We start from the raw sequence: 24,900 nt of genomic DNA, 5'->3' as shown, positions 1-24,900 counted from the left end.
TACGTAACTCAGTAGGTGAAAGCACGCACAGCATGATAGAGAGTAGTACCCATAGAGTCCAGTAGAGGGCGGAGTATGAAGGTAGATATGGTGCAAAATGCGAGAGCGTGTAAAATCTGATGTGAGCACTTGTATAAAATATCCACGTAACTGTGAACCAAATTTGAAGTCACAGGAAAATGAACTTAGTGATTGTTACAGCCGCTGCTACCTTGTGCCCTTAACTCTGTTTGTGTATGCAAATTAGCTGTGCAGTTCCTATGCTGTCAGTGGCCGTCTCGACCTCGCAACATCCGCGGGATTGGACAGACGTCACCCAAGCCCTGCCCGCTTCTGCCACGTCATCCGGGGGAGGAGTATAAAGGCTGGGCACGGATACCATTCAGGAGGCTCTGTATTGTGTGACAGACGCCTCAAGCCTCTCCTTGTGATACTGCCTTCGTTCTGTGACTTCTGAGACTGTTTAGCCATGTGTATTCTGTGTTAGCTACACTGATTAGCAGTGTATTCAGTAGGGTTTCTGGGCGAGCACACTGATTAGCAGTGTGTCGTAGGGTTCTGTGTTAGTATAGGGTTTGTGTGTGTATATTGCTTAGATCCAGGTTGATTAGCACCTGTAGACCAGCATTCCCGTGTGTATATTGCGTAGATCCAGGTGATTAGCACCTGTGGACCCGCACCAGCTGTGTTTTCCCACAGCCCCGTTTTGTTTATTGTTTTGTTTCCACTTTAGAAGTGAGGTATTTCCTTTCCTTTTGTATAGTACTGGGCAACTCTCTTTTGGAGACCCTTTTGTGAGATAGTGACAGCTTGACCCGTTGTTGGGCCAAGCTGTTTGTGTACATCATTTTACCCAGTTGCCGTTACAAATAAACCACCAGTAACATATACCAAATTCAATCTGGTCGTGTCGTTTCCCTTTTGTATCCCTAGCCAAGAGGGAACGTAACAGTGATGAAATGTTCACTTGCAGAAAAATACATATTTTAAAAATATATTTTCCATTACAACTGCAACTTGGTTATATTACAACCTCTCAAATCAGTCATTACAACGTCACGAATCTGCTCTTTGGCAGTATAAATCGACAAATCTGCGGTCTTGACTTTTGCTACACTTCTTGCGATAAATGTGTCGCAAAAGTAATTTTCACCTGTAGATGTGGGGGAGGGAGGGGGGTTGGAGCGAAGGTCTCAGAACGACGATGTCAGTCACACCATATATCTATAAGTCACACAGTCACAGCCACAGTCAGGTCGAACCGAATGACTGCAGGGCTAACGGTTCGTGTCGCTACAAATCCGCTTGTGATTGAGGATTAAATCCGCTTGGAAGACCACCGTTTTATATTGTGCAGTTTAGCGGAAAAATAACGTCAGTTAGCCAGCTAACGCTAGCTTTGTTGAGTTTATGCTAGCTAAACAAGTAGTGGTTGTAGTCTACAGCAGTAATTCATATATTAGCCTACTGCTTTGGCTGGGTTTGGGTTGATAACCGTTTATGAAAATAAAACCAATTGAACTGTACTGAAATAATGACAAGTTTTATAATTGTCTTGGGCTCCTGCTGTGTTTTTAAAGCCTTTGTAAATTATCTATGCTATTTTCTAATTAGAACGAAGACTTCAGAATCTTAAAATCCCTTGACGCTTGTATGCAATTGTGCTAAATTCAACTCTGGAATCAAGCAAATATTAATATGTTTGCATGACATTAGTTATTTATATTTTGCCATCACTTAATTATACGTTTAATACATTTAAGTCAAGCTAAGGTACATGTGATGGTAGCTAGTTAGTACTCTTACCTGTGATGCCTCCTCCAAACAGCATAATAACCAGACTATCATTAAAACTAAGTACCAGTTCTAGATCCTTGACTTTAGACAAACAATTCAAAAGACTAAATGTATTTAAAGACCAATCTTTATTTGAAGGTGCCTCTTAACCTGGGATATTAGTTATACAGTAATAGTATTGACAATCTAAAAAAACTGAGCAACTCAACTGTCAACTTTATATTACTTATTGTCTAAAGCATTTATTAATTTCATTTTCCCCCTCTCATATTCAGTGTGGACGGATTGAGACAGCGTGGTGTCCAGAGAGCAGCAGAGACTTCAGGGAGAAACCTCTATATGATGGACGTCCAGTCTGTTGGTTTGGAGAGGACTGAGGGTCTTTCCTCTCCGAGGAGGACCAGGCCTGATGGAGGAGCCCATGCTGGGTATAGCTGATACCAACTGCACAGGCCTAGTCTGTCACTTTATTTGACTAAATGTGTTTACTTATACATTTAATAGGTTTACACCTTCTGTCCATATGTGCTTTTTATTTAAAACATTTGATTAACTTTTGGTTCACATTTCAATAAATTATATTTGTATTCCTTTTGTCCATTATTCTTACTGAAAATGTTAGATTACACATTCACATCTGACTGAAGATTGGCCCCATTTATTTGTGACGTTGCAAACTCTGCGGTACAAGGCACAAGTGATGTGAAGCTCATAAAGTGAGGCAAATACAAATAATCAGCTGATGGAGTGTAGATGTGGAAATAGATGCATCCCATCAGCTGACTATGTTTTTCGCCACACTTTATAAGCCTGACTATAACCAGCCCTTCGCTGAGGTGCAGGCAGCGTCACAAACAAATGATGGTCCTGATAGACTACAAAAATATTCGGTGTGCAGATCTTTATTTTCACAATATAAGTAGTTTCTTAGTGAATGTCCTGTACTGGTCTTAAAATCTCATAACATCAGCTTTTAATTTTCCTCTTGGATGTTCTTCTTGATCCTCAGAGAAAGAGGAGATGCTGAGTCGTGTCTTTCAGGCATGTCCTTTCCTACAAAAATGACAGGAAACATAAAACATATGATTGCAGAACAAGTGTGTTATTTATGAAAGAGGTGAGCTGTTGATATAATTATTTTTTAATTGTAATCAGATTATGAATGAACAGTATGAAATTCATCAACATTGAAATATATTTTATTATTAAAATAATATGTAACTGTTACAAAACGTAGTGCAACTGTAGAAGCTTGCTCTGTTGTCTCACTGAAAGAATAACTTTTACCATGTTTTTAGAGACAATATTGAGAGATAAATAGTAGCAGTTCTCACTATGTGTTAAATATCTTTGCCTTCAATACATTAAATTAGAAAGCTGACAAAGTCATAGTGCTTGTTAACATCTAAATGTAACCTTTTGCATGGAAAAAACCCTCAACTTCACTGATGTGTAGGTGATTTAGTATTTAGTATTGTTTAATGGAATGTATATCAGTGTATTCAAGTCAATACTTCATTTATTTAAACCAATATCTTTCTTGATTCCTCGTACAGTATGAAAAAAAGAGTCTTTGTACCTGTGCTGAAGTTCACTGTTGTGGAGAGTCTAGTTCTGTCTCTCACTCTCTGGTCCAGCCTGTCTGCATCACCTGGACACCTTAAACAAACAGATATATATATTAGGGCCGGGACTTTAACGCGTTAATTAAGATTAATTAATTACACAAAAATTAACGCGTTAAAAAAATTAACGCATTTTAATCGCACTTATTTTTGCACCGCGGAACGTTTCTCACTGGATGAGTTTCAGGCGTACCGATTATACTGGAGCACCAACTAACGTTCATGACTTCAGACAACAACAAACCACAGTGAACAACAGTGGGAAATGTTGTTTTAAAAAACGGACGGATGGAAGCGTCGATAAGAGCACGGTTGTGTGCAAATTATGCAAAAAGGAATTCGCATATCACCGCAGCACATCAAGCCTCAAGTATCACCTCAATGCAAAACATATAGCAGCTAGCGTGGAAGCTAGCGTGGACGTTAGCCTCTTTTATCGCGTTCACACCAAAAAGAGCCGGTACTAAAATTAGTTCATGAGAACCTTTTTACCCCCACGAAAGTCCCTGCTAGAGAGCAGAGAGCTGCTAGAGAGCAGGGACTTTCGTACGGCTCTCTTGTGAGAAAAGAGCTATATTTCTGATTGGCTGGGCGGATTGCAAACCACGCCCCATAAAACTCCCAAAAAGTTTTGTGAAGCCGCCATTTTTTCCCCCATGCATTAGCATTATTAGCATTAGCCCAGCGCAGAAACGCAGAGAGACTAACTTATGGCAACACAAAATAAAACATGGGAGCGGTGGAGATGAGGAGGTGTCGGCGTTCTGGCGATTTACTCGGAAGGCTGCTGGGACTCCCAGCAGCTTCTACTGAAGCCAGTCCCCAACTCCGGGGACTTCCGGCCGGGGACTTTGGGCGGCAGTATACGCCGTGAAGTGGTTTGCGGCCTGCCAGTAAACCCAAAGCAGAAGAAGAAGAAGTGACGTCAGCGGCTTCATTTGCCTAATCCACCCCCAGGTTCAAAGAGTTCTCATGAACTAAATTCTCATGAACCTTTGTGGGAAAAGTACTGCGGTGTGAATGCGCCTAATGGTATACTAAAATCCATGTGAAAAAAATTGCTTCTCACTGTTCTTAGGTCAAATATTTATATGTGACTAAAAATGCGATTAATTTCGATTAATTAATTACAAAGCCTCTAATTAATTAGATTAATTTTTTTAATCGAGTCCCGGCCCTAATATATATATATATATATATATATATATATATATATGTATATGTATATATATATATATATGTAAAGTACCATGTGTACAAACAATATAACTTATTCTCTTCTGTTGAACATGTTGGATTGTGTATTGTCCGAGTCAGGGTCCTTTTTATTTTACTGTAACTTTGGAAGTTGTGTTACCCAATGCTTACTGTTTATTTGATATCAATTTGGTAATACAATTAATAAAAACAACAAGGTCAACCAACTCCAGCTCAACCAACCATATTGTAATATCTAAGTAATCATCTTGAAATATGACATTAATAATTGTAATATACACACATCTTATTGTGAGGTTGATTTCACATACACTACTTCGACGTTAGCTAAATAGAAAATAGCATGGATAATTTACAAAGGCTTTAAAAACACAGCAGGAGCCCAAGACAATTATAAAACTTGTCATTATTTCAGCACAGTTCAATTGGTTTTATTTTCATAAACGGTTATCAACTGTTAGTGCCAAAGCAGTAGGCTATAATATATTAATTACTGTAGACTACAACCACTACTTGTTTAGCTAGCATACACTCAACAAAGCTAGCGTTAGCTGGCTAACTGACGTTATTTTGCCGCTAAACTGCACGATATAAAACGGTGGTCTTCAAAGCGGATTTAATCCTCAATCACAATAATAATATTCAAAGTAATACTGGACAAGTAACTTACCGTTGATTGACGCGCCATGTCAGCGGACTGGTAGCGACAGCGACACGAACCGTTAGCCCCGCAGTCATCCGGTTCGACCTGACTGTGGCTGTGACTGTGTGACTGACTCGAGCCTCGTCGTTCTGATAGCTCCTCCCCTTCGCTCCAACCCCCCTCCCTCCCCCCACATCTACAGGTGAAAATTACTTTTGCGACACATTTATCGCAAGAAGTGTAGCAAAAGTCAAGACCGCAGATTCGTCGATTTATACTGCCACGGAGCAGATTCGTCAAGTTGTAATGACTGATTTGAGAGGTTGTAATAACCAAGTTGGAGTTGTAATGGAAAATATATTTAAAAAATATGTATTTTTCTGCAAGTGAACATTTCATCACTAAGTTCATTTTTTTCTTCTGTGACTTCAAATTTGGTTCACAGTTACGTGGATACTTTATACAAGTGTAAATTTGGTTCACAGTTACGTGGATATTGTATACAAGTGTAAATGTATGCACACAAGTGCAGATTTTTTTTTCTGCAAGTGCTCACATCAGGTTTTACACGCTCTCGCATTTTGCACCATATCTACCTTCATAGCGGAGCCTGTGTGAGATATAACCTTGAAACTCCATAATACACACACTCAACAATGTGACTTTGGTGGATAGAGGTTGTATTTGTCTAAAAAGATGCATATGTCTTATGTCTTCCCTTCCCTACTAATGCTTAATTCCAACAAACAAAAGGCCATCTAATCCTTTTAGAATCCCTCTCACCTGAACCATCTGTATGTGCACACTCCACCAGAGACAGAGGATGACACGCAAAGAGACAATCACTGACACAAACTGAAAACATGTCAATGAGAATGAGGAAACTGTGGGGTTGGAAGAAGAAGAGACTGCAGTTGAACATGAAAAATGATGGAACATGCCAATAAGTGTGACTTTAGAACTAAGCTCTCTGTTTAACATGTCAGGCATTCTGAAATGTTAGAAAATAAATTAACAATACCACTATTAACCAGCGTCATGAGGTATGGGCAATGCTGAAGAAGAAGAATGAGAGACTGTGGTGCAGTGATGACGTATTTTTGTAGGCCGACCTGAAAGTTACAATTGCGGTGGATTTTTTCACTGGATTTCGGAATATTGCAGAAAATAAGATCTGGTCCAAACACACTACTGATTCTTAAAGCGTAAATGCATTCGCCAGAAGTAAAAAGCTCACGTTTTGATAAAAACAAACTATATCATGGTTGCATGACATTACATCACCAGAATCATATAAGTACATCAGGTTTCATAGAGCAAAAACATTTCAAGTCCTACTCAACTGGCTTTAGATAAGCCAGTCCTTTATTAGTATATAAGTGCTTTGTTAATAGTTATATCGCTCGAAGTGGAGTCGAAAGAGATGAGTTTTCAGTCTGCGCCGGAAGGTGTGTGAGCTTTCTGCTGTCCTGATTTCAATGGGGAGCTCATTCCACCATTTTGGAGCCAGGATAGCAAACCCACGTGTTTTTGCTGATGGGAACTTGGGTCCCCCTCGCAGTGAGGGTGCAGCGAGCTGTTTGGCTGATGCAGAGCGGAGTGCACGAATCCCATACACACTTCCTTTGGAACAGAAAGCTAGGAGGTCAGCACAGGGCTAAATAGCTCTTTGAGACAGTGCAATATGTGATTAGTACAACAGCTCTGTCATTAGTAAAGGAACCTGCTTGAGTCACTCTGCACAGCTCAGACACACTGTGTGAGTCAGAGGTCATGTCAGGCACAACTCTGAGGTCCTATAATCACAGGGATCAACTCCAGATTGTTTTCTTAAGGTTCCACCCATGTGTACTTACAGCTGATTCCAAAGGCTTTGACCACAGATAACAATAATTAATGTTTCACCCTACCGTTGACCACTGCTTTAAAATATAATACTCATCTCTTTAGGTTCAGTTTTAGGTCTTACTGTAGGGAATATCTTAACTCTTGAATAGTTATAAAAATAATTATTGGTCAGTTTTCTGAAGTCTTTATTTCTGGAAGCTGCAGTTTGCAATGCTGTTGAACTATAATGCATTATAGTGGCTGTGGTTAAGAGGGAAATAGGCGTCTACCAGGCAGAGGGTCAGTGGTTCGATCTATCCCCTGCAGTCAAAATGTGGAAGTGTCCTTGAGGAAGACACTCCATATTGCTATCATAGGCCCTTCGATACATTAAGATAGGGATAATGTGCAGCGAGGCAACAATGAAAAAGAACAACAACATGACAATCAGCATCCGAAATAAAAGCGTTGGAATCTTGCATCACCATGTCAGTGTTCTTTTTTAATTAATGATCAGGTCGCTGCACATTATCCCACTTATTACATGGCTACTTAATAAATAAACCAACAATTGATGACAGTATTGACTTAAAATCAGATTGCTTCAGATTGCTTCTGCTAAGAAAAAAATAGTACGTTCCACAGCGTACAAACAGCTGGAACTGCTGCGGCAGAAACGTATTTCAAAATGACGGCTGCACTGATCGAGGTTTTCTGTAACCGTCCAAGTCTGTTCAAATGTTCCTTTCTCTTTAAACACTGCAGAGCCCGTACTGTGTTTCTGTCAGTGTTTACTTCTTATCTCTTTTAAACCAGCACGGCCCTCTTTGATTATAGTATTTTACTATATTTGAGTGTATTCATACTCAATGTTCTCACATCATTAAATGTCTGTAAATATTGTCTTTAATTTGTATTTGTTAGAATAGTCTTAAAACATTTTAAATAGCTGTTTTAACAGTACTATTTGGCAACAGTACAGTACCTACTTGGAAATAAAACCGATTCTGATTCTTATCTGTCTTCTGCTGTTCCGATTATTGTTCACTTTCTGTCTGTCTTCTTCTGTAGATTGTTCTGAATTTCAGCGTTTTTCTGTCTTTTAATCTCTTTCTGTTTTTCTTTCCTTGCTAGGTACAGTTTAGCCATAATTAATCCAAAGTTTCTTGCTCTCCACAGCTGGCGTTACATTTACTGGACTTTTTTCTGCGGATTGATAGGATTGTACATAGTCCCTTGATCTTCCTTAGAAACGGTCTGTTCTCCTTAGCAGCAGTCTGTTAGCGAGAATGAACATATTCTGAAATGTCCAAATTAACCAATCAGAATCAAGTATTCAACTAAGCCATGTAATAAATGACATGTAATGTAAGGTAATAGTAGATGATGTTTCTAATATTCCCTGAACAATGTAAATAGGGCAGGTAAAATATTATAAACACCTCTTATATAGACAACTGTGTAGATCTCAACGTGTAGCAGGATCCACGCGATCTGTGTGGACGTAGCTGCCAGCAACGGCTGCACAAAAGGGAAATTCTTTAAATAATTACCATGTATGGTGCAGGTTTAGAAATGATGGCTCCTTGTACCTACAATACAACCCCACCACGCTCCCCATTTAAAGAAAATGTTCCAGGCTCCAATACACTGTTTATCTGACGGGTCAAAGTCATTTACTCTCATAATAACTTTAAGAGCACACACCAGCATGTGTGTGTGTATGTTTCTATGTCCATGTTTGAGAGGTTGTGTGTGGTAATTGGCTGTTTGTCCAGTTCTTCGAGGAAGTCTACTCCACCAGAGGAAGTCATTAACTTCAAAGGATCATGTGTACATATATGTGTGTGTGTGTGTGTGTGTGTGTGTGTGTGTGTGTGTGTGTGTGTGTGTGTGTGTGTGTGTGTATAACAGGGAGGGACAGAAGTCTACTGTCCAAAAAACTGAATGCACACTGGGTTAATCATGTCAGGTTGCTTTTTGGGCCTCAGAACGGCTTTACTGCCTGCCAACACATGTACATACACACATGCTTTACAATGTCACTTGCTGTGTGCTGATTACGTTTTATAAAAGTGAAGTCGCACTCAAATTCAAGCAGACAAGTTTTCAGTCAGAAGAGCAACACATGGGAATCAGTGGAATTACTGGCAGTCTCTTCTAAAATATATTCTTGTATTGCAAACAAAAAGTTACTCAAGTGAACTGTTTGGTATTTTGAGCAAAACACTTCATAGACATGTTTTTTATATATTTGTATATATCCGAGACCTATAATATATGCCTAAAAATAGTATAATAGGAGACCTTTCATATTTTTTTCACGCATCAAGGATTTTAGGTTATTTGCGAGTGCTAACACCTTTTATGACCAACCTAAATTAAATGTGAATTTTATTTTAAACTTTGAATGTAATGTTTGCAGAAATTAGCACATATTTAAATATGGTGCAATAGATCTTTTCTCCTTTTGTGAAAATACAGTTTTTTTGGCCACATGACACTGTCATGAGGCTTATGTCTACTTTGGATTGGAGATGAACTGTGTTTCCTCTCCGCAGATCGAGGAGCTCTACGAAGCGTACTGCCTGCAGAGGAGACTCAGAGACGGAGCGAACAAGATGGTGAAGGCTTACACCACCTCTGTAAGCAGCAAGGAGGCCAAGGAGAGTCTAGCAGAAGCCAATAAAGGATACAAAGAGTACACAGAGGTAAGATGAATAAGACGGAGGAGTGGGGAGATGGAATAAAAAAGTGGAATAAGATAGGATGAAGAACAATTGTAAATGTGTTGAGGAAGAACAGGGCCATGGAGTGGTGCAGGAATGAGTCCTAAAACCCTGAAAAGCATTTAACCACTTCCGGTTTTGTTGTTTGAAGTCATCCTTTTTTTAAAAACATGTTTTTGGTTAGATGCCTGAAATGAGGTCTGTAGTTAACACAAACTGAAGAGATGTTGATGTTTTGCTCTAGGAAAATGAAATGTGTCTCTAAGACCCCGGCCACACGAGGACGAAAACGGCTAAACGCATAGGATTAACGCAAACGCAATCGCAAACAAGCTTCCGTCCACACGCAATAGTTATCCGGATAGTGTCTGCCCATACGAGACAGCTCCGTTTAGCTCCAACCGCTGGAGAAGCTGCAGTACATATGCAGGAGCCTGTACGTGGCGCTGTAACTTCCTCCACAAAAGCAGCGAAGAAGCATGGTTGTCATGGTTGCCCTTCTGCTTATTCTCCGCGGTGGGGGCAGAGTTTTTCGCCAGTCAACGTGTATTAAAGTTTAAACCTTCCGACAAAATTATAAAAGTGCCGGTCAAAGGTCTTCTTTGTTATTTATTGAGCTTTAAAACAAATGAATAACGAATCTATATATTATAATAATAAAATACACGGAGCCTCTCTTTTTCCTCCCTCTCTTTGGACAGCGCCATTGTCTGTTTCATGCAGCTGATCCAGTAATGAGTGACCCGGCCGACAGTAAAAATAAACATATTTATAACTAGTTTAGGTAGTTTAAGAGGTGTCTCCGTCCTGTCAGATTAGACTTCACTCGCGTTTATGTCCATATCGAGAGAATGATAAATAATCTGAATTTAGTGTGCAGTTTACTTTGACGCAGGGGTGAGCAGCAGAGGTGGGGAGAGGCAGGGCTATTGCGCAATCATTATCAGAAAATGATCGCTGAAGCTGCAGTACATATCCACAAAAGCAGCGAGTAAGATCCCCCCGGATGTGTAAGTCTGCTGTAGATGTTGCACAAAGAACTGTAGCATGGTCAGTAGCGTCCGGAGCACGATAGCAACTCTGCGATCCGCCATTGTTGTTGTTGTTGGTGGCGAAACACATCAGCAATGGCGCGGGGTACGCGGAGGTGAGCAGCAGAGGTGGGGAGAGGCGGGGCTATTGCGCAATCATTATCAGAAAATGATCGTATAGGGTGCACACACGGAGCTGTTTGACCCCCCAGAGCGTTGCGTATGCCGTTCTATCCACCTTGGGACCCGTTATCGTTTCCTCAGTCGTTTAGTGCCGTATGCGGTCGTCCTCGTGTGGCCGAATGGTCTATATGACACTAAACAGTAACGCAAACGGCCGTTTTTGTCCTCGTGTGGCTGCAGCCTAAATACCAGAGGTGGGGGACTCGAGTTACATGACTTGACTCGAGTCGCATATTTTTGGACTTGAGACTTGCTCGACTAACATTGATAAAAGACTTGACTTGACTTTGACTTGGTATTCATGACTTGAGACTTGACTTGAGAGAGATGACTCGAAAGGACTTTACTTTTTAAAATTCAATATTTGCATTTGTTTTTGTATTGTACGGAGCCCCTAAAGGGCAATGAAAAAAAAAAAAGATACTGTATCTAGAAAGTTACCGGAGCGCCAAGGAGGATGTGGAGCACACAGGAGACTATGGAATGCCATTTAAGCCAAAATTAAATAAATACATAAATAATTAAATAAATACGCCTATGAAATAAATTCTGAAATAAATAAATGAGGCAATAAATATGTATACATGTACATTTAAATACACATTTATTTATTTCAAGAGACTTTTATTTCATAATGACACATTTATTTATTTCAGGGGACTTGTATTTCATAATGCCACATTTCCATTCCTTATATGCAAATGAACGGGGCATGGTTAGCTCACAGATCCAGACCAAAGCAATAGCACCACAACACTGACTCAATAGCTCTTGTTTCACACTCTAGTACTCTTAAGTGGTTTGCAAACTGCCAATAAACCAAACCGGTTCCGGTTCAAGAACCGTTCTTGTGCTTTTCTGGTGCTTAACTGGTTCTTCTCTGGTTCTGCTCCTTTTCCACCAAACCGGTTCCAGAGCCAGTTCTGGGCTAACCTGATTTAGCTCTGGTTCTTCCTGTTTCAGCCGCAGCGGAGCAGGCTCTAAATCAGGCACCGAAAACCGGTTCTTAGCTGACCCCACTTGGCTGCCCGGCAAGAACCAAGAACCACGCTCACGTCGGAAGGGGGCTAGATTAACCTGAGCCATAATAACAGTTTATGGCGAGTACGGAAAATGAAAGTTGTAACAAGCAGTAGCGCTGAGCAAAGTGACTAGACCACACAAAAAATAACATACTTTATAAAGTCAGACAACACTAACCAGGCTTCGTGTGATTCTGTTTATTTGTACCTTACTTTGACCATCCGTTCGCTGTTATTGATTGAAGGGTTTCTTGCAACTGTATATATATGTATTTATTTATTTATTTAATTTTGGCTTGAATGGCATTCCATAGGCGACCACCGTTTCATTGCAGACTGTTTATGTTGGGAAATGGCAGTGCAGATATATTTCGAACTCAGACTCTCATTCACTTCATGAAATCGCTACAGCACCAGGAGGCAGCGGGACGTGTAACTCCGCCTCTGAGAAGTGCAGCACCAGCGCTCAAAGAGCTGTGCCTTTCGCAACGCCTTCACTGGCTTTACTTTCGTTAGAACAGCTGAAGAGCGACCACAGGCTGCTTCGTTTTAACCACACACACTTCTACACACATCGAACTGCCCGATTAATCTCCCTATTACTCGTTTTATGAAGGAGATGTCTGGTCACTAAGGCGCATGATGTGTGTGTGTGTGTGTGTGTGTGTGTGTGTATGTTTGTGCTCTGCTGAGCACTCTGTGTGTGTGTGTGTATGTGTGTGTGTGTGTGTGTGTGTGTGTGTGTGTGTGTGTGTGTGTGTGTGTGTGTGTGTGTGTGTGTGTGTGTGTGTGCACTATTCCGTTGTATTTGCTTTGATGCAATATTTCTTTGTGCACAGACACAGTAAGGAAAACAATGAGACAGTGTCATATGGAGCACCTTAGACAGACCATGGAGAAATGCTGTGACCCGGCTGAAGGGGAGCCAGGGCAGGAGGCTTAACATGTAAAATATCCTGTTATCACTTTAGAGCCCTTTTAGAATTTATAGGGTTATAATTTCAGCGCCCCACTCTCCATTGCTGTTTATGTTGAAAATAAAACTAAACTTTTTATAACCACAATATTTTTAACTGATTTAAATGCGGAAACTGGGGTTATTCATCAGAATTTCGTATTACTTGACTTGTGACTAGGGCTGAACGATTAATCGATTTTAAATCGAAATCGCGATTTGAAATGATGCGATTATCAAATCGCAAAGCCTGCGATTTTTTTTAACATTTAAAGGTGGGGTAGGTAATTTTGAGAAACCGGCTCGAGATACACTTTTTGTTATATTCCATGGAATGCTCTTAACATCCCGATAGCAATGAATATCTTAAGTGCTTTGACAAAAAATCCATGAAAAAATGTAATCTGTGGAAGCCGTAATACTGTAAAAAGCACGACCAATTATTTTAGCCGGCCCGGCTAAAGTAACTGGATGGCCTACCTGCCTGTCAGCCTTCCATCGGGGCACAAACTTATCTCGTGCCCTCATTGGTCATGTGCGCGTTCGTGTGTGTTGGAGGAGGGGCTCTGTGAGGAAGTGGCAGATTTTCTCCGGTTGTGTATTTTCAAATTCTGGCGATCTCGAGCCGGTTTCTCAAATTTACCTACCCCACCTTTAATTTTTCTTTTTTTTCTCCATTCTTTTTTTTTTGGTCCTTCTTGTGTGTCAGTCATCCACACCAATCAGAAGTGCTGTGCTCCACATGTACCAGCCATTGTTAACCAATCAGCAGTGGCCCATGATAGAAGGTAATAGACAGATTGATCCAATCACCTGCCAAGTATTTTTGAAAGTGCTTGCCCTTTCCAAATGGCTTCCAATGGAGCTTTCCTAGATGGTTTGGTGAAACAAACCATCTGAGTCAGGTTAGTAATGCTCCATCACATGTTTTACATCTATTACAGGGTGAATCTTAAACTGAAGCGTGACTTTAAAGCAGGGGTGGGGAACCTCCGGCCTCCGGGGTAATTTATAAACACACGCAAAAAAGAAAAAAATGTAAGAAATCTAGACCGCACAAAAATTAAACAACCGAGTGCCTGTTTTTCCTGGCCAAGGACAGGGTCCTTGAACACAACACGAGCCTAACGTGTCATCACGTGGTATATGTCTCGACTGACAGGGGCAGTTCTGACGGAGTGCACCAGAACGCGGCTCCGGCACTTCAGAAATTGCAGTACCCATAAGGAGCCGTACACATGCCGCAGTTGTTGCGTGTCTGTGTCTTTAGTTGAAAGCCCAGTGGCGATCTGCTCATCTGTCATACTGATCATCAGTGTTGTGCTAGTTACTGAAAACCAGTAACTAGTTACCATTACTAGTTACTTCATTTCAAAAGTAACTCAGTTACTTTACTGATTACTTACACCAAAAAGTAATGCGTTACTGTGAAAAGTAACGTTTTAGTTACTTAAAAAAAGGGCTCCCATTAATGCCCTTATAGCCTTCATTTCAGTACTGTTATTGTATTGGAGAATAATACAATCTGTTGATCAACTTGACATGCATTATATGCAATCTGGATTGCATCAATATTAGCTGGCTTTCCATTTTTGTATATTCTTTCTCCAGGTAGTTGGAAAAAGTTTTCCGTCCCATATGCCGTGTGCCGCCCGGACATGGTATCATGCTAACTAGCTCCCTGAAAGCGGGTGACTCCACTGTAGCAATAGCCTGCATGTGTTCCACAACATACCGTGCAATGGCTTTATCGACTTTTCCCTGGCTAGCAGTCCCTTGGTTAAAATCCAGCCGCTGTTGCTTACGTAGGTGGAGGTGGAGTGGCGTTGGATGAGTCTGGGTCTGTGCCGGTCTTAGTTACTAGCTTCGTCCCAGCATGTTGTTTTTGCAGATGTTTTAAGAGATTTGAATTATTCGTTTGGGCAGTAGATAGGATCTTTGACCCGCCAGGACACAACTTACATTTAACAGAAACTCTCTTTTCTTTGTGCTCGACAAAAGTGAAATAGTGAGAATATCTCCAGGTGGAGAAACTAGACTTGAGCTCCGCCGCCGCCATGATAGTCTTGTTAGTAAACAACACAAACACGCCCACTGCCCCTCTCCGTATGTGACACAGGAAGTATCTAAGTACATTTACTCAAGTACTACACTTACTTTGTAACGCGTTAGTCCCAACACTGCTGATCATACAGTCAATAACTTTGTTGTTATTAGCATCTGGTTAGCTAGCTATGCTAACGAATATAAGAAGCTTTTTCTCCAACCAGTGAGGTACTGTAGAGGCACATCTTTATATGATCATTATAGTTATAAAAAAATAAGAGAATAAAGTAAACAGGTATAAAATACTATATGACAGTAAAAAAAAGTTGTTATTAATAAAGAAAAATACAGTTTGAAAGGAGAGTGATTTTTAAAATATTCATAAAGAAAAATAAATCTGCTTACAGTTCTGTTTCATATGGGTGTTGAGAGAGGTATCCATAGATCTCTTAATGTTGCTCCCAAAGTGCACCAGATTGATGCTTTTAACTTCAACATTTAAAAAAAAAATCTTCCCGGGGGAGCATGCCCCCCTAGAGGAGGTTAGGTCCCCCCCCCACTTAAATCATGTTCACATAGATAGGAAACTAAATACATTTGCACACATCTTGTGTCCATATCTTTCTGTTTTGGTGGTCACGCCACACCGTGCACGTGCATGCATGCGCGAGTCATGGTGAGATATCTGGATTAAGAGGTTGCTTTTTCTTTGCACAGAATGAAATGAATGGGCTGTGATTTTAGTTTTTTTAAGCAGAGGTCAATAATTTGTACGGCCCTCTGAGGATATTGTAAAAATTGAAATGGCCCTTGAGAGGAAAAAGGTTCCCCACCCCTGCTTTAAAGCAACCCAACGCATAGCCGCGGGAAGTAGGGGTGCTGGGGGTGCTGCAGCACCCCCTGTTGGCGAGTGGTGTACATTTGAAAAACTGAGTGACCACCTAAAGAAAAATGATTAAACTACATCAAATAGTTATGATTTTACTTAAAATAAAATTAGCTGTAATACAGTAGCATATAATAGTCATAGTATATATTTGTATATATCAGGTGGCTTGAATTTATTTTCCAAATAAGTAAAATCCGAGTCATCTAGGTCGTAGGTCTTGGGAGAGTGACGTAATTGACGCGACACACACACTGCAGAGTGACAACTTTCTAGAATGGCGCAAAAAAGGACACATCTGACTTTGATGCATGTCCATAGTAACATTTTGGACAATGTGGATGTATCTGCTCTAATGAGGGTCTTCATTAGTGCCACCCCAGGCTACATTTGGAGTTTTGTGAAGCCCCAACACAAGGTAAGACGATTTTTTTTCCTTTAATGCTGCTGCAGCTGTGCAGTGTGTTGCCTTGTCAATCAGTTAAAATTTAATTCATAGTTTTATTAATATTGTAAATAATATTTTCTGACTATTTGTAATGTTATGTAGGTTTGTAAGACCCATAGTTAGCATGTGGGCATGTGCAGCTGTTGCTAAGTGATGTAGGTCTAATGGTTTATTAAGCCTAGTTAAGGCAAGACACCCCAGGTGAATAGGGTAATTTCTCCAGTTAATTACCTACAATAAGGTAATTGTTTCTTATATTACAAGTTTTCTGAATATGCAAATTATCCATTATCTCATTACATTTGCGCATATTTTAACACATTTCAGGAACCGAAATCTGAACTTTGGATAAAGCCAGGTTCAAAATTCTCGTTTAATTTTGTAGTCATATTAGCATCTAAGGCAGGGGTGCCCAACCTTTTTTTAACCGAGAGCTACTTTTAAAGTTGCCAGTCTGCCGAGATCTACCAGTCCAAATAGAGATAATACTGAGAGCCTCCCAGGTAAATACACACTTCTACTTGTATAAAACTGACCTTTGTACAATTAATAATTCATAAAATACTGCAGATCCTTTATCTTACCTCTTTCTAATCTACACACATACAAGTATTTAACTGAAGTTACACAACAGTGTTGTTGATACAGAGTTGGAGTTTATTCACACGTCACATACTACAGTGGGTAATGTTTTCAAGAAACATTGAACAGTGCTGCCACATATGACACAGGAAAAAAGAAAAGACTCTGAACCCTTTCTTTGCCATTATATAAAAATAGTGTTGCTACAAAAGTATAAATTAGGCTTACTAATAAGACGACTCAGATCTGAAGCTACACAGGAATCTGCTGCAGTGCAATAAAAAAGACAACATTAATAGAATCAAACCCTTTTTTTGTTGCATTTTAGTAGATTATAAAAAGAAATGCCTTTAAAATAGGATGCAAGCAACACTAGTTTCTTAACCTGAATTGATAATAGACTATAATCAATTTAAGTTTGAATTCTTATACCATTTTGTACAATAATTATAATGAATAAATTCAAACAAACTAAAACTTACAGCTGATTAATAACGGTATCTAACTTGAGTTTTTATTATATCAAAAACCTGTTGAAATGCTTCTGTTATTTTCACTGTCCCCAAAAAGCGCGTCGGCAGCCTCCAGGAAAGTTTCTTTCACAACTTCGCCGTCTTTGAAAGACTTCATGTGTTTCGCAAGAACGTGACTGACACGATAAGATGCTATGGTAGCAGCCTTGCTCTTGTTGTTGAGCCTGGTGAAAAGGGACTGCTGTGCATTTAGCTGTGCTTTCAGGCCCCTCCCCTTTTGGGAGCGGAGGGCAGAATTAGGAGGGAATTCCGTCTCGTAGCGTTTGTGCACTGTTTTGAAATGCCGCTCCTAAATTACCCTTCTTCGATAAAGCCACGCTCGCATTGCACATGAGACAGATGGACTTTGAATTAGAATAGATACAAAAATAATCATCCTCCCACTCGGAGTGAAAATTATATATTTTGTTTTTTTTTGCTTCTGCCATAATTGCGGTCTTGTGTGTGCGCGGACTGTCACTCCTGTTGACATGGACAACGTCAGCGAAATAGTGCCCACTGCCCACCAGCCACGCCCCCACACATGGGGTCACGCCGGCCAATCACAAAGCTTTGGTGCGTTCAAGTGCATTATTCTGTCACGGGAAGATTATGTTATAGGACATTAACGATAAAACAGAATATTGTTGTTCTATTTTTAGACACATCTCGCGATCGACTGGGAATCTCCCCGCGATCGACCGATCGACTGGTTGGGCACCCCTGGTCTAGTGCAACCTCTGAACTGATATCAGTGAACTTGTTTTCATAATACCTTATCAATTGTTTTCCAGGACGAGTTGGATGAGACCTGTGTGTGGGATTCACATGTCATCAGACCATCAAAGAATGACAGAGTACCCAGCGGTCGGCCCAAAGTCATGTACATGTTCCCAGAACTCTACACAACTGAGGACTGCGTTTCCCCGGTGGAAGGAGCTGATGCACAGCTGTGTCGGAGTAACTGCACATTCAAACCAGCAGTGCCATGTGACACAGACATCTACCTAACATCTGCAACCTTCTGATGTTGGAGTCACAGTCGAATCTTTCTGCTGATTCTTATCAAGCGTTGGATTTGTACCTGGATTTAAGGAATACAATCCGATCTTCTCTGTGACTTCAGATGAAACGTTGCGTTACGTATTGTAACCCTTGTTATATTAGCACAGGCGGAGCCCTCTACTCGGACACTTTTTCTAATTTATTTTTTTGGCTGACGTTAAGGCAAGAAGCAAAGCTGTCTTCCACGACAGTGCTTTTAGGGAGGAGAGCTCCAGAGGCTCACATGGTTCTGAGACCAGAGCTTCGAGCACTAGGGGCAGGTCCCACTGCGGGGTGGAGGCGTGCACTACTGGGCGCAGCCTCCTGACCCCCTGTAAAAACCGCGACATCAGTGGTTGACTAAAGGCTGACCTGCCGCCAAATCCCTCATGGCAGGACGAGATGGCTGCTGCATACACTTTCACGGTGTAATGCGCAAGCCCTCTGTCCACCAGTAACTGTAAGAAGGAAAAATAGAGCCTAACTCACAAGATAGGGGCTCTATTCTCCGCTCCTCACACCATCGCTGGAATCCTAGCCACTTCGGCCAGAACTGGGGAACCGCCCAGGGCTGGTCCACCTTCATCTGTGTCATCTCTGAGTACCACGGCGCCCCGACGCGGTCCGGAGCCACTAGGATGACTGACAGACGTTCTCGCCTCACTCTCCCCAGGAGAGGGAGAATGAGACGCAGCGGTGGAAAGGCGTATAGCAGCTTCCTTGGCCATGGCTCAAGTGCAAACGTGTCCACCCCCAAGGGCGGGTCGTCGCTCAGGGCCATGGAGAACCACAGGGCACAGTGGTTGTTGCGCCGGCTGGCGAACAGATCCACTTCCGCTCTCCCGAACTGGGCCCAGATCTGCATCACCACCTCCGGGTGAAGCGTCCATTCGCCTGGCAGGGGGCCGCCCCTCGACATGAGGTCGGCCCCCCTGTTCTCCAGTCCCGGGATATGGAGGGCTCTCAGAGATACCACCACCTCTGAAGCCCATAACAACAGCCTCTCCGCCGTGGCCAACAAGGCGGCGGAGCGGACTCCGCCCTGCCTGTTGATATAAGCCACTGTGGTGCTGTTGTTGCTCCTGACCATTACATGTCTCCCTTGAATTAGGGGCATGAAATGCTGGAGAACTAACACTACCGCCCGTAGCTCTAGGAGGTTGCTATGTCGAGACTCTGTTAGAGCCCAGCGCCCACCTATAGCCCTCTTCAGGCAGGTCCCTCCCCATCCTGTTCTGGATGCGTCCGTGAACACTGTGATGTAGGAGGTCATCCGTCCCAGTGGAGACCCCCTCCGGAGGTGATCCGGGGACCCCCAAAACCGGAGGTTGCCCTCCACTGAGGGGGGGATGGTCATCAGCCGCCGTTTGTGCCTCTTGGGATCCAAACGCAGGCTGGAGAACCACGTCTGCAGGCGGCGCATATGCAGTAACCCCAGCGGGACCACAATGTGAGCAGCCGCCATGAGACTCAAAGTCTGCATGACAGTTAAAGCTGTCACTGTCGCCCCCTGTCGCAGCCTGTGAACCGCCCGGAGAAGGGACGCACTTCTGCTCTCTGACAGGGTGGCCCGTAGCAAGCCTGCATCGAGCACCACTCCCAACTACAACGCCTGTTGGTGAGGTATGGGGGTGCTCTTTTTTCAATTGATCGCAAAGCCTAATTTGGTTAGGTGTGTGATCAATTGTGCTGTGCAAAAACATTGCCTGTTCCCGGGACCCAGCCATGACTATGAGGTTGTCTAGTAAAATAAAACTCTCATGCCGTGGGCGTGCAGCGGTTGAAGCGCTGTGGCCACACATTTGCTGAATGTGCATGGGGATAGGGATTAGCCGAACGGTAGCCTGTTGTACTCGTAGGCTATCCCCTGGAAATCAAAACGCAGACACTTTCTGTGCTCTGGAGCAATTTCTACATGAAAGTACGCGTCTTTCAGGTCGATGGTGGTGAATCAATCACCTGGCTGCACAAGCCCCAGTAACTACAGTAATTATTTATTTATGAGCGACTAAAAGGCCTAAGGCCTATTACAGCCGTATCCTATTGATTGAACTGTTTCATAGTTAACATGCGGAATTTCCTGCAGGAAATGTGGCGATTCAGGCGCGGAGATCTAGAATAGGTCTGAATTCCCCTGTCCTCCTGAGAACCAGGAAGTACATGGAATAAAGACCCTTTTCTCTGTGCTGAGGGTGCACAACAGACACAGCCTGTTTCTGCACCAGAGCCTGAATCTCTGCTGAGAGGAAACAGATCTCCTCCTGGTAGGACAGATTTACCTCTTGCATGCCCATAAAAAGAGGTGGGTGTGGGACACCCACAAGACAGTGGTCCATGTGATACAGTGTATAGACATGTGGTACAGTGGGACGCTGCAAAACTGGAGTGAATAGCCCCGTTTCAGCGTCCTCCTGTCCCTCCACCTTGTTAGCACACAGCTGAGTTTCCATTCCCCAGAACATTGTGTTAATGGACAAGCCCTCAGCCGTGGGGTCGCAGCTATAAAGCTGTGATACTCTCTGGTGACCCGTTCCGCCGCAAAAACTCCCCGCGAAGGGAAGATTTGCCCATGGAGGGTTGACACAGAAAGGGCCGATTATTTACTGAGGACCCTGAACGCACCGCCGTCGGCCGCGCTCCACCCTAATGCTGTTCTCACCACTACGGTAAACAGCATTAATCGGAGTCTTTATAGGCGTAGTGTGTTTTACTAAGGTCCCTGAACGCACCGCCACGCGCTCTTGTGTGAGTGCGGGCTCCGCCATAATACAGCCTTTACCACTACGGGTAAACTGCATTGGAGTCTTTGCTCTAGGCGTAGTGTGTTCTCTGACAGCAATACCCCGGCCATAATGTCCCTGTACCCGCATAGCGCTCTCCTTTAGATAGCACTCCCTGCGGTTCATCCCTCTCATCTGCGCATGCCACCTCCTTTACAGGAGCTACAGCTGGGGCAGCGAATGGGGAATTTGTACGGTTAACATTGTGTGTAGGCCTAAGTGTAGCCTTTGTGGAAACAAAAGACACTTAGATTTGGATACAGATCAACCTCATTCTTATTAGAAAACGTAGTGATCTGTTCATTATACAGGGAGGAGGCGGGATTCGCCCCCTCGTCCCGGGCGGAGAGATTTTCTCTCCCCGCCAGCCAGATCCGTAAAGACGGAAAGCCCGTTCCCGTGAGTGCCGGCACGCCGGTTCCACGGGGTGGGCCGAAGAGGTGGAGGGCGCCGCGGGCACAGGATCTCCGTGCCGGCACCTCTCCCTTCGTCTCACCTCTCTACTGAAGTCTTTGAACGCACCGTGGCCCGCCCTCGGGGGAGGGGGGCCGCGCGCGCCGTCACAATGCCGTCTCTTTGAAACGGACATTATGGGGAAAAGTGGAATTGTGGAGAGAAATGACTCTTACTCTGGGATAAATGCAATAGTCTTTACTGAATGCATTTTTCCCACACACATACACCTCACTCCAGAACTAGAATTTACAAACGTAAACCACCGTTCTCCTGCGGGGGTCCCTGAACGCACCGCGGCCACTCTCACGAGGGCCGCGCGCCCACGTATTAACGCTGTATTTCCCATTGCAACGGTGAAATGCATTAATCGGAGCTATTATACCAGGCAAGGTGTGTTTTCTGACAACAGCACGCCGGCAATAGCGTCTCTTGAACCCGCACAGTGCTTTGACAGCACTCGGTTTATTCCACTCACGTGCACACGCCCACCTGCTGGCTCCCTATACTGGGGTTTACAGCAGGGGCGGGGAGTGTAGGACAGTGTTTCTTCCTCTGGGAATGGGCAAGAAGCAGCCACGCTGCGTCTACTCCTCATCCCGTGAGCAAGGAGATCGATCCAAAGAGGCCTTCCGTAAACACGGGGGCTCCCAGGAGATCAACACGATGCTCTTTGGAAAGTGCCACGCGGCGTGATATCCCAGGGACATCACACGGCGGGCAGCGGCGGCGGCCTGTGATGAAGTAGGGTCGACCCTATATCATGTGAAGCCACCGAGCACCGGTCCCCGGGGGAACCGGGCCTGGGGCAAGGCCCGTGGACCAAGCTACTTATTCGGCCTTGCGGCCCAATAATCGCTCTGACCTGGTGAGGCGGGGGCATCTCTAGCAATGAGTGAGTAGCCCACACACCCGCCACCATGATCATCACCCAGGGAGAGTATAGCCCTGGGCGGTGGACTTCCCTGGACGCCAGACCCGGAAGGAATGGCGAACGTGAATGGCACCGCCTCGGCCATATCCTGGTCCCCCAAACACTCGAAGCAAAGGTGGTGGGGATCGGCGCCCGCTATTTCAGCCAGGTAGGCCCGCCCAAGGCCTGCTACGTCTATAGAAGTCTCAGTGGGAGAATACTCGCAGGGTAAGGTAGTACCCATAGAGTCCAGTAGAGGGCGGAGCCTGTGAGAGATATAACTACATTTGAAAGGAACTAAATGTAACCAATCTCACAATTGATCAAATTTATTTTACATTTGTGAGTGAACTTTGAAGCAGTAGTGTATATACTTGGTGTTCATGTTATCTGACTGGTGAACTATAAATAAGGAAACGTAATAACCCCAGACAACCCTCTGATTATTGAGGGTTAGTTGAACTGAATGTATAGTCAAAAATGTTTAATAATTGTACAAAATATAAGCATAGTGGCAAGGAAAGGATTGTGTAAAGGAATTTCTTCAGATTGACGTCTCACAATAGTGGTATTACTTATTACTAGTGTTACTGTTTTCATTCTCAAGGTTTAAACATTTTGGAACTACACAGAAGTGACTGCTCTAGAAACACTGCTGTGTGAGATATTTTGTTGGGAAGTCACAGTAATATCTTTGTCATTGTTTATCAGGAAATGTATTTATACTTGCAAAAGAGGAATTTCATTAGAGTATTGCCTTTTCTTAATGGTGCTAATGGAAGTAGACCATTTGTTGTGTATGGGACTGTAATACTAGATGTAATCGCTCCTGATATTCTACCATTTCTCACACATTTAATCAACACTTCTCTAACTTCTGGTCACTTTCCAAACAGTCTCAAGGAGGCAAGAGTAAACCCTCTCCTAAAGAAACCCACTCTCGACCCGTCTGATGTTATAAACTACAGGCCTGTCTCTCTCCTCCCGTTCCTGTCTAAAACACTTGAACGCGCCGTCTTTAAACAACTCTCCTGTTATCTCCACCAGAACAACCTTCTGGACCCACACCAGTCTGGTTTCAAGGCAGGTCACTCCACAGACTCATTGCTGTCTCTGAGGAACTGCACACTGCCAAAGCAGCATCCCTCTCCTCTGTCATCATCCTGTTGGACCTGTCTGCTGCATTCGACACGGTGAACCATCAGATCCTCCTTTGCACTCTCCAAGAACCTGGAGTTTCAGGCACTGCACTTTCCCTCCTCACCTCATACCTCAAAGACCGTACCTACAGGGTAACTTGGAGAGGGTCCGAGTCCGACCCTTGTCAATTAACTACAGGGGTCCCTCAGGGCTCTGTTCTTGGTCCCCTCCTCTTCTCCCTGTACACAAACTCGCTCGGATCTGTCATTAGCCCGCATGGTTTTTCGTACCACTGCTACGCTGACGACACCTAATTAATTCTGTCCTTTCCCCGCTCAGAGACCCAGGTCGTCGCACGCATCTCTGCTTGTCTAGCTGACATCTCTCAGTGGATGTCTGCTCACCACCTCAAGCTCAACCTTGACAAGACTGAACTGCTTTTCCTTCCGGGAAAAGATTGTCCCACTCTTGACCTGACAATCAACATCGGCAACTCTGTCGTTTCCCGACTCACTACTAATTTCAATAAACTAGTTTACATTTAAAATTAAATTAACTTTGCTTTCTGGAACAAAATCATGCAGTCTCTTCAACCCCATTTTCGTATTATTTTTAGGGCTGTCAAGTTAACGCAAAAAAAAATTAACGCCACTAATTATTTTAACACGATTAACGCATGTGTATTTTTTTTCCTCGGCCGCCCCGTAGTTTCAGAGCGCATCGAGTTTAAAATACCATCTACAAGCTGATGCTGACAGCCCGCTCCTGCCGCCCGCTTGTGGCAGACCACTTCCACGCTCACCGGCAGGCACAGACTGGTTATTGGGAGGACCGGGAGGGTGTGTGTATGTGTGGCCCGAGGGAGCGAGAGAGAGACCTTACGTGCATTGTTGTTGTTAGCATCTGGTGCTAGCTAGCTGCGCTAACGGATATAAGGAGCTGTTTAAATGAAAACAGAGGAGCGCTCTATCCACACAACTGCGCCGAGCACTTGACTTTATGCAGGTAGCCAGACAGCGGGACATTGTACGAAAAGTCAGCACACTCAGCACGGATAGTGCGCAAC

At 43.3% G+C, this 24,900-nt stretch overlaps 1 protein-coding gene across 4 annotated transcripts in view; it reads right to left on the bottom strand.

The window, feature by feature from the left end:
* Positions 1–24,900, bottom strand: part of LOC117535833 (rho family-interacting cell polarization regulator 1-like) — a 144,421-nt gene that overhangs the window by 79,431 nt on the left and 40,090 nt on the right. The window lies entirely within an intron of this gene.

The sequence above is a fragment of the Gymnodraco acuticeps genome, unplaced genomic scaffold (assembly GCF_902827175.1).
Source record: "Gymnodraco acuticeps unplaced genomic scaffold, fGymAcu1.1, whole genome shotgun sequence".
Lineage (NCBI taxonomy): Eukaryota > Metazoa > Chordata > Actinopteri > Perciformes > Bathydraconidae > Gymnodraco > Gymnodraco acuticeps.
This window is presented reverse-complemented; position numbering and strand designations above follow the sequence as displayed.